The sequence below is a fragment of the Trachypithecus francoisi genome, unplaced genomic scaffold, assembly GCF_009764315.1.
Source record: "Trachypithecus francoisi isolate TF-2019V2 unplaced genomic scaffold, Tfra_2.0 Contig00291, whole genome shotgun sequence".
Taxonomy (NCBI): domain Eukaryota; kingdom Metazoa; phylum Chordata; class Mammalia; order Primates; family Cercopithecidae; genus Trachypithecus; species Trachypithecus francoisi.
Window position 1 is genome coordinate 85,225 of NW_022680547.1, and position 8,050 is coordinate 93,274.

The following is an 8,050-nucleotide window of genomic DNA, read 5'->3' on the forward strand; positions in this document are numbered from 1 at the left end:
TGCCTCCACTAACGTTCCAGGGCATTCACAGTGAGAGCCAAAGTTCTCCTCTTCTTTCTGTTATTCTGGTGAAGGTCTTGTGGTCTGAGTGCTTTTCCATTGTTTTGGGGGATCCAGGGAAATCTGCACATTTTGCAAGATTTCCATATTAAGTTATTTTGTAAAAATCTGTGCCTTATGTCAGAAGTTTATGAGAGTAAAAGTGCAGATATTGGGGTTTGGTTCACGTATTTCAGAAACACCAAGGACAAATGTTTCTGCTTCATAATTTTCAGTCCTATGATTTCAAATGTGATACTGCAAAAAAATCAGAAAAAACTTTTGTCAGAGCCCAAAGCACCTCAGCACATGTGATAAAGTTGAATCTTCTATTTCACTTTACTCTTTTTTTCATCTCTGGTAATGTAGGTCAAAAAGTTTTCTTTCCTTAGTAGGAACTAACTTAGAAATGTGAACTCTCTAGGCCAAGCACCTCACCTATGGAATAGTTTATTGTCTCTACCCATCTCAAAGAATTTTTAAAGACCTTAATGCCATAGAGAAACTTAGAAACTTGCCAAGAATAGAATAAATTCTTAATTGTTACATTATTTCTTAATGAGTTATTTTATTAATTAATTGTATATAAAGTTTAATGGGACTACTATCTGTACCTTTTGCCTGTCCTATTTTTATTTATGCCAAGTTAGTCCATAATTTTAGCTTCAGGGGTTTCAGAATAGCATACTTGAATTTATGTGTTATATAAAAAGTGAATTAGATAGTATACACATCACATTAAGAAAAGTTTTTGTTTGTGTGTCCATGTTTACTGCATAGAAAAACTTATCATTAGTGTTTCCATTTACTTTCCTTAGCATTTATCTGAATGACAGTATAATTTACTTCTAATTGTTTATTATATAGTAGTGTTCCATAGCACATTTTCCAATATTCATGTTATTCCCATGTTTTAAAATGCAAGGCTTTTCTTTGCTTTTAAAAAAATAAATTATAGGCCAGTGTAGTGGCTCATGCCTGTAATCCCAGCACTTTAAGAGGCTGAGGTGAGTGGATCACGAGGTTAGGAGTTCAAGACCAGCCTGGCCAACATGGTGAAACCCTGTCTCTACTAAAACTCAAAAAAAAAAAAAAAATTGCCAGGTGTGGTGGCGGGCGACTGCAATCCCAGCTCCTTGTGAGGCTGGGGCAGAGAATTGCTTGAACCTCCGAGGCAGAGGTTGCCGTAAGCTGAGTTCTCACCACTACACTCCAGCCTGGGTGACAGAGTGAGACTCTGTCTCAAAAAATAAAATAAAATAAAATAATAAAATAAAAAATAAATCATAGCCTTTCCATTTGTAAAAAAAGAGGAGTAATATATTAAGAACATAATAAAAAGTGTCTGTAATATCATTGAAATCTTTTTTAAAAATTTTCTTCTAAATGCTCTTTATGGGAGATTATAATTCATTTGTTGTGAAATTTTGTTACTCTAACCATATGCTAATAATTCAAAATCTGCTCTTTATGGGTACCCAGTTATGATTGAACATTGTAGTTATCTAGAAAGAGTCTTCTTCACTTGTATGCTTTTTTAAATTTGGTATTTCACAGGTTAATGTTTATTTAATTTTGTTTTGTAATATTTTATATTCCTGTATTTCCTTGTTAGGATAGGCTGCCTTACATCATTTAACTGTATTTTTAGATTCTGCCTATATATTATAATTTTGTATGACTATATCCAACTGTGTACACTTTAAGAGGATATAGAAAAAAAGTCAAAATGAATCAACCATATGTCTATTGCCAACATAATTCTCTATTTGTCTGCCTGTATAAACATTGCTAAGACTTTATTTATTACTTGTGTATTTGTTTTATTAGTTGGTAGTCAATTTTTTAAAAATCCTCTTTGGGTGAGTAGTTGTGGAAATTGTCCTAATTTCCACATCTATGTATTAATGAATCTCTATTACTTTTGTGTGAGGGAAACACTTCTGTGATTTGAAGGTAAGTTTTTTTGACCTCTGAACTTTTTATTGGCCTCCTGCTCCCCAAAGGGACCTTGCTTCTGCTGGCTCAGCACCTCAAAGTGGCGGTGTTGTTGGTCTCAGACACCACTTTGCTCTCCACTATCCTGCAGGTGGTGGTCTTTTGGATGCTTTGCAAGTATTTGCTGCTGTCCAGAGCATCGCCAAGACTGAAGTCCTCCCCGTCTTCTAGCAGGTGGCAGTAGGTGGCAATCTCAGCCTCCAGCTTGACCTTGATGTTCCGCAGGGCCTCCTGCTCCTGGACCTGGTGTCCTTCTTCCTGGCTCTGTGCCAGCTCTGACTCCAGGTGCAGCATGATCCTGTTGAGCCGCTCCATCTGCATCTACCTTCCTCAGGCTGTTCTCCAAGCTGGCCTTCAGATTTCTCATCGAGTCCAGGTCGATATCCAAGGACTGGTCTGTACATCTCAGCTCCCTGAGCATCATCTCAGCAGCTCCGATCTCAGGGGACTGCATGGCGACCACTGTGGTCCTCTCCTCAGTCTGCTGGGACCAGTACTTGTCAAGTTCCTCTCAGTTTTTCTGAGCCATCTTGTCATATTGGGCCTGCATGCCTGCCATGATCTTGACAAGATCCTGAAACTTGGGGACATCTACCTCCATGGTCAACCAAGAGCTGGAAATAAGGGCTTGTAGACCTTTAACTTCCTCCTCATGGTGCTTCATGAAGAGCAGTTCTTCCTTCAAGGCCTCGATATCTGTCTCCAGCAGCGGCTGAGTGACACTGGTGTTATCAGTGATGTTGCTCTCCACAGACTGGCACATGGCCAGCTTTGTCTCACACTTTAAAGTCATCAGGAGCAAAATGGTTATTGTCAGTCTGAAGGATGATGAAGGCACTGTCCACGGAGTTGGAAAAGATCTGAGTTCTCAGGTCCTCAATGGTCTTGAAGTAATGCCTTCAGTCTCTTACCTGGGGACACTTCTTCTCCAGGTGCTCCCTGATTTTGTTCTCCAGCTTCCGATCCTCAGTTTCCAGGCTCCTCACTCTGTCCAGGTAGGAGGCCAGGCAGTTGTTCAGGCCTTGCATGGTCTCCTTCTCATTCTGGATACCCCTCTTACTTGCCAGACCCCTGGCAATCGCCACAGCTAGGACCACAGACTCCAAGTTGTCGTGGAAGCTGGTGGAATGGGACACAGAGATCCAGGAGCCCCAGCCCCCAGCGCCTGTATAGAAGCTGGCCGCACTGATGACCTGCTGGGCGCTTTAGCTGGGCAACTGGACAGATCCCAGGGACCCGTAGTTGATGGAGAAGGTGCGGAGCGAGTGGGGAAGCTCGCACTATCTGGGGAGGAAAGCGAGAGGAAAGGACTCAGGTTTTCCTGAGGACCTGAAGGTAATTATTGAAATGCATTGTAACTCTGTCTCCCTTAAGTATTATTGTTGTTTACATTGTTACAAGAAACACATAAAATTGACAATTATTTGCAATTTTACAATAATTTACAATGACAATAATTACATAGTTTAGACTTGTTAAGCATATCGACATTATGCGAGGTATCTCTAGAACATTTTTATCTTACAAAACTAAAACTCAGTACACCTGAAAACACTGCCCATTTTCTCCTTTGTTCAGCCCTTTACAAATGCCATCTTATTCTGTTTCTTAAGGCGTTACTACTTTAGACATTTCATACATGTGGATTCACACAGTATCTGTCTTGTAGCTGGCTTAGTTTATTTAGCATAATGTCATCAAGATTGTATTTTTATTGTATATAAAAGGTTTTCTGCTTTTCAAAAACTGAGTAATATTCTATTGTTTTTATATTCCAAATTGTATTCATTCATTCATTAGTTAAAGGAAGTATGGATTGCTTTAGCCTATTGATTTTTGTAAGTGAAGCTACAATAAATATGTGAGAGTTTACATCATTTTGCACTTTTATTAGTCTAGTTGTCTGTCTTTATGCTGGTAACAAACTACTTTGATTACTGTAGATTTATAACATGTTTTGAAATCAGGAATTATAATGCTTCCAACATTTTTCTGTGGTCCCTTGAAATTCTGTATACTTTGGGGAGTCACATTTTCTGTTTCTGTCAAAAATAAAATTAAGAATTTCATAGGGATTGTGTTAAATCTGTAGGTCACTTTGGGCATTATGGACAAGTTCAAAATATTACATTTTCTAACTCTTGAACAAAAGCATGTTGAAGAGTAAATTGTTTAATTTTCATGTATTTATGAACTTTATGAATTTTCTTCTGTTATTGATGTCTAGTTTAATCCATTTTGGCCAGAAATTATAGTATGCAACATTCAATATTATCTTATACTTTAAGGTCTAGGGTAAATGTGCAGAATGTGCAGGTTTGTTACATAGGTATACGTGTGCCATGTTGGTTTGCTGCATCCATCAACTCATCCTTTACATTAGCAGTTTCTCCTAATGCTATCCCTTCCATAGATTCCCACCCCCAAACAGGCCCCAGAGTTTGACGTTCCCCGCCCTATGTCCATGTGTTCTCATTGTTCAACTCCCACCTATGAGCGAAAACATGCGATGTTTGGTTTTCTGACCTTCTGATAGTGTGCTAAGAATGATGGTTTCCACCTTCATCCATGTCCCTGAAAAGGACATGAACTCATCCTTTTTTTAAGGCTGTGTAGTATTCCATGGTGTATATGCACCACCATTTCTTTTTTTTTTTTTTTTTTTTTTTTTTTTGAGACGGAGTCTCCCTCTGTCGCCCAGGTTGGAGTGCAGTGGCCGGATCTCAGCTCACTGCAAGCTCCGCCTCCCGGGTTTAGGCCATTCTCCTGCCTCAGCCTCCCGAGTAGCTGGGACTACAGGCGCCCGCCACCTCACCCGGCTAATTTTTTGTATTTTTAGTGGAGACGGGGTTTCACCGTGTTAGCCAGGATGGTCTCGATCTCCTGACCTCGTGATCCGCCCGTCTCGGCCTCCCAAAGTGCTGGGATTACAGGCTTGAGCCACCGCGCCCGGCCTGCACCACCATTTCTTAATCCAGTCTATCATTGATGGACATTTGGGTTGGTTCCAAGACTTTGTTATTGTGAATAGTGCCACAATAAACATGTGTGCATGTGTCTTTATAGTAGCATGATTTATAATCCTTTGGTTATGTGCCCAGTAATGGGATTGCTGGGTCAAATGGTATTTCTGGTTGTAGATCCTTGAGGAATTGCCACACTGTCTTCCACAATGGTTGAGCTAATTTACACTCCCACCCACAGTGTAAAAGCTTTTCTATTTTTCCACATCCTCTCCAGCATCTGTTGTTTCCTGACTTTTTAATGATCCCCATTCTAACTGGCATAAGATGGTATCTCATTCTGGTTTTGATTTGCATTTCTCTGATGACCAGTGATAAGCAATTTTTCATATGTCTGTTAGGTACATAAATGTCTTCTTTTGAAAAGTGTCTGTTCATATCCTTTGCCCACTTTTTGATGGGATTGTTTCTTTTTTCTTGTAAATTTGTTTAAGTTCTTTGTAGATTCTGGATATTAACCTTTGGTCAGATAGGTGGATTGCAAAATTTTTCTCCCATTCTTTAGGTTGCCTGTTCACTCTGAGGATAGTTTCATTTGCTGTGCAGAAGCTCTTGAGTTTAATTACATTTCATTTGTCTATTTTGGCGTTTGTTGCCATTGCTTTTTGTGTTTTAATCATGAAGTCTTTGCCCATGACTATGTCCTGAATGGTCGTTGCCTATGTTTTCTTCTAGGTTTTTATGGTTTTACATCTTACATTTAAGTCTTTAATCCATCTTGAGTTAATTTTTGTATACAGCATAAGGAAAAAATCCAGTTTCCGTTTTCTGCATATGGCTAGCCAGTTTTCCCAGCAACATTTATTAAATAAGGAATCCTTTCCCCATTGATTGTTTTTGTCAGGTTTGTCAAAGATCAGATGGTTGTAGATGTGTGGTGTTATTTCTGAGGCCTCTGTTCTGTGCCATTGGTCTATGTATCTGTTTTGGTACCAGTACCATGCTGTTTTGTTTACTGTAGCCTTGTAGTATAGTTTGAAGTCGGGTAGTGTAATGCCTCCAGCTTTGTTCTTTTTGCTTAGAATTGTCTTGGCTATGCAGGCTCTTTTATGGTTCCATATGAACTTCAAAGTAGTTTTTTCCAATTCTGTGAAGAAAGTCAGTGGTAGCTTGATGGGGATAGCATTTAATCTATAAATTATCTTGGGCAGTATGGCCATTTTCACAATATTGATTCTACCTGTCCATGAGCATGGAATGTTCTTCCATTTGTTTATGTCTGCTTTTATTTCACTGAGCAGTAGTTTGTAGTTCTCCTTGAAGAGGTCCTTCACATCCCTTGTAAGTTGGATTCCTAGATATTTTATTCTTTTTGTAGCAATTGTGAATGGGAGTTCACTCATGATTTAGTTCTCTGTTTGTCTGTTATTGGTGTATACAAATGCTTGTGATTTTTGCCCATTGATTTTGTATCCTGAGACTTTCCTGTAGTTGCTTATCAGCTTAAGGAGATTTTGAGCTGAGACAATGGGGTTTTCTAAATATACAATCATGCCATCTGCAAACAGGGACAATTTGGCTTCCTTTTTTCCCTAACTGAACACCCTTTATTTCTTTCTCTTGCCTGATTGTCCTTCCAACACTATGTTGAATGGGAGTGGTGAGAGAAGGCAACCTTGTCTTGTGCTGATTTTCAAAGGGAATTCTTTCAGTTTTTGCCCATTCTGTATGATATTGGCTGTGGGTTTGTCATAAATAGATCTTATTATTTTGAGATAGGTTCCATCAATACCTAGTTTATTTACAGTTTTTAGCATGAAAGGTTGTTGAATTTTGTCAAAGGCCTTTTCTGCATCTATTGAGATAATCATGTGGTTTTTGTCGTTGGTTCTGTTTATGTGATGGATTATGTTTATTGATTTGTGTATGTTGAACCAGCCTTGAATCCCAGGGATTAAGCTGACTTGATTGTGGTGGATAAGCTTTTTGATGTACTGCTGGATTTGATTTGCCAGTATTTTATTGAGGATGTTTGCATCGATGTTCATCAGGGATATTGGTCTAAAATTATCTCTTTTTTGTTGTGCCAGGCTTTGGTGTCAGGATGATGCTGGCCTCATAAAATGAGTTAGGGAAGATTCCTCTTTTTCTATTGATTGGAATAGTTTCTGAAGGAATGGTACCAAGTCCTCTTTATACCTCTGGTAGAATTCAGCTGTGAATCTGTCTGGTCCCGGACTTTTTTTGGTTGATAGGCTATTAATTATTGCCTCAATTTCAGAATCTGTTATTGATCTATTCAGAAATTCAACTTCTTCCTTGTTTAGCCTTGGAGAGGTGTATGTGTCCAGGAATTTATCCATTTCTTCTCGATTTTCCGGTTTATTTGCTTATAGGTGTTTATAATCGTTTTTTATTGCATCTATTTGATTCTTCTCTCTTTTCTTCTTTATTAGTCCTGCTAGAGGTCTATTTTGTTGATGTTTTCAAAAAACGAGCTCCTGGATTCATTGAGTTTTTGAAGGGTTTTCTGTAACATTTAAGTTTTTAAAAAGTCTGTTAAAAATTGTTTTTTGGCCTAATAGTTATTTTTAGGACAATGTTTTATGAACTTTCGAGAAGATTGTGAGTTTTGTTGTTGTGTAGAGTCGTCTCTATGCATCTGTTACATCTAACTGCTTTACAGTATTTTCATGTCCTCTGTTTTCTTTTTAATATTCTATCTGGCTTATGATTAATTACAGATCTCATGATTAAAATATTGTACTCAGTATATTGCTGATTTTTGCTTATGTTCTGTCAAGATATTACTGATATATTTTAAAATCCTCTTGTGAGGTGCATATATGTGTTTGTGTATACATAATTAGATATATACACACAATTATATAAATGTACGTAATTGTCATAGGTTTCCAGTGAATAAACTAGTTTATTATTTTGTCCTTTATTTTCTTTGACAGTTTTAATTTATAGTACATTTTATAAACTAAGACAATTATTTAAAAAGTATTTTTTATAATATAATTGTGACATGGTCTGTCCTCATT

The 8,050-nt window shown here is 38.0% G+C and overlaps 1 pseudogene; it reads right to left on the minus strand.

Annotated features, from left to right (window-relative positions):
- Window positions 1-2,064: 2,064 nt before the first annotated feature.
- On the minus strand, window positions 2,065-3,156 carry LOC117083099 (annotated as a pseudogene).
- Window positions 3,157-8,050: the final 4,894 nt, after the last annotated feature.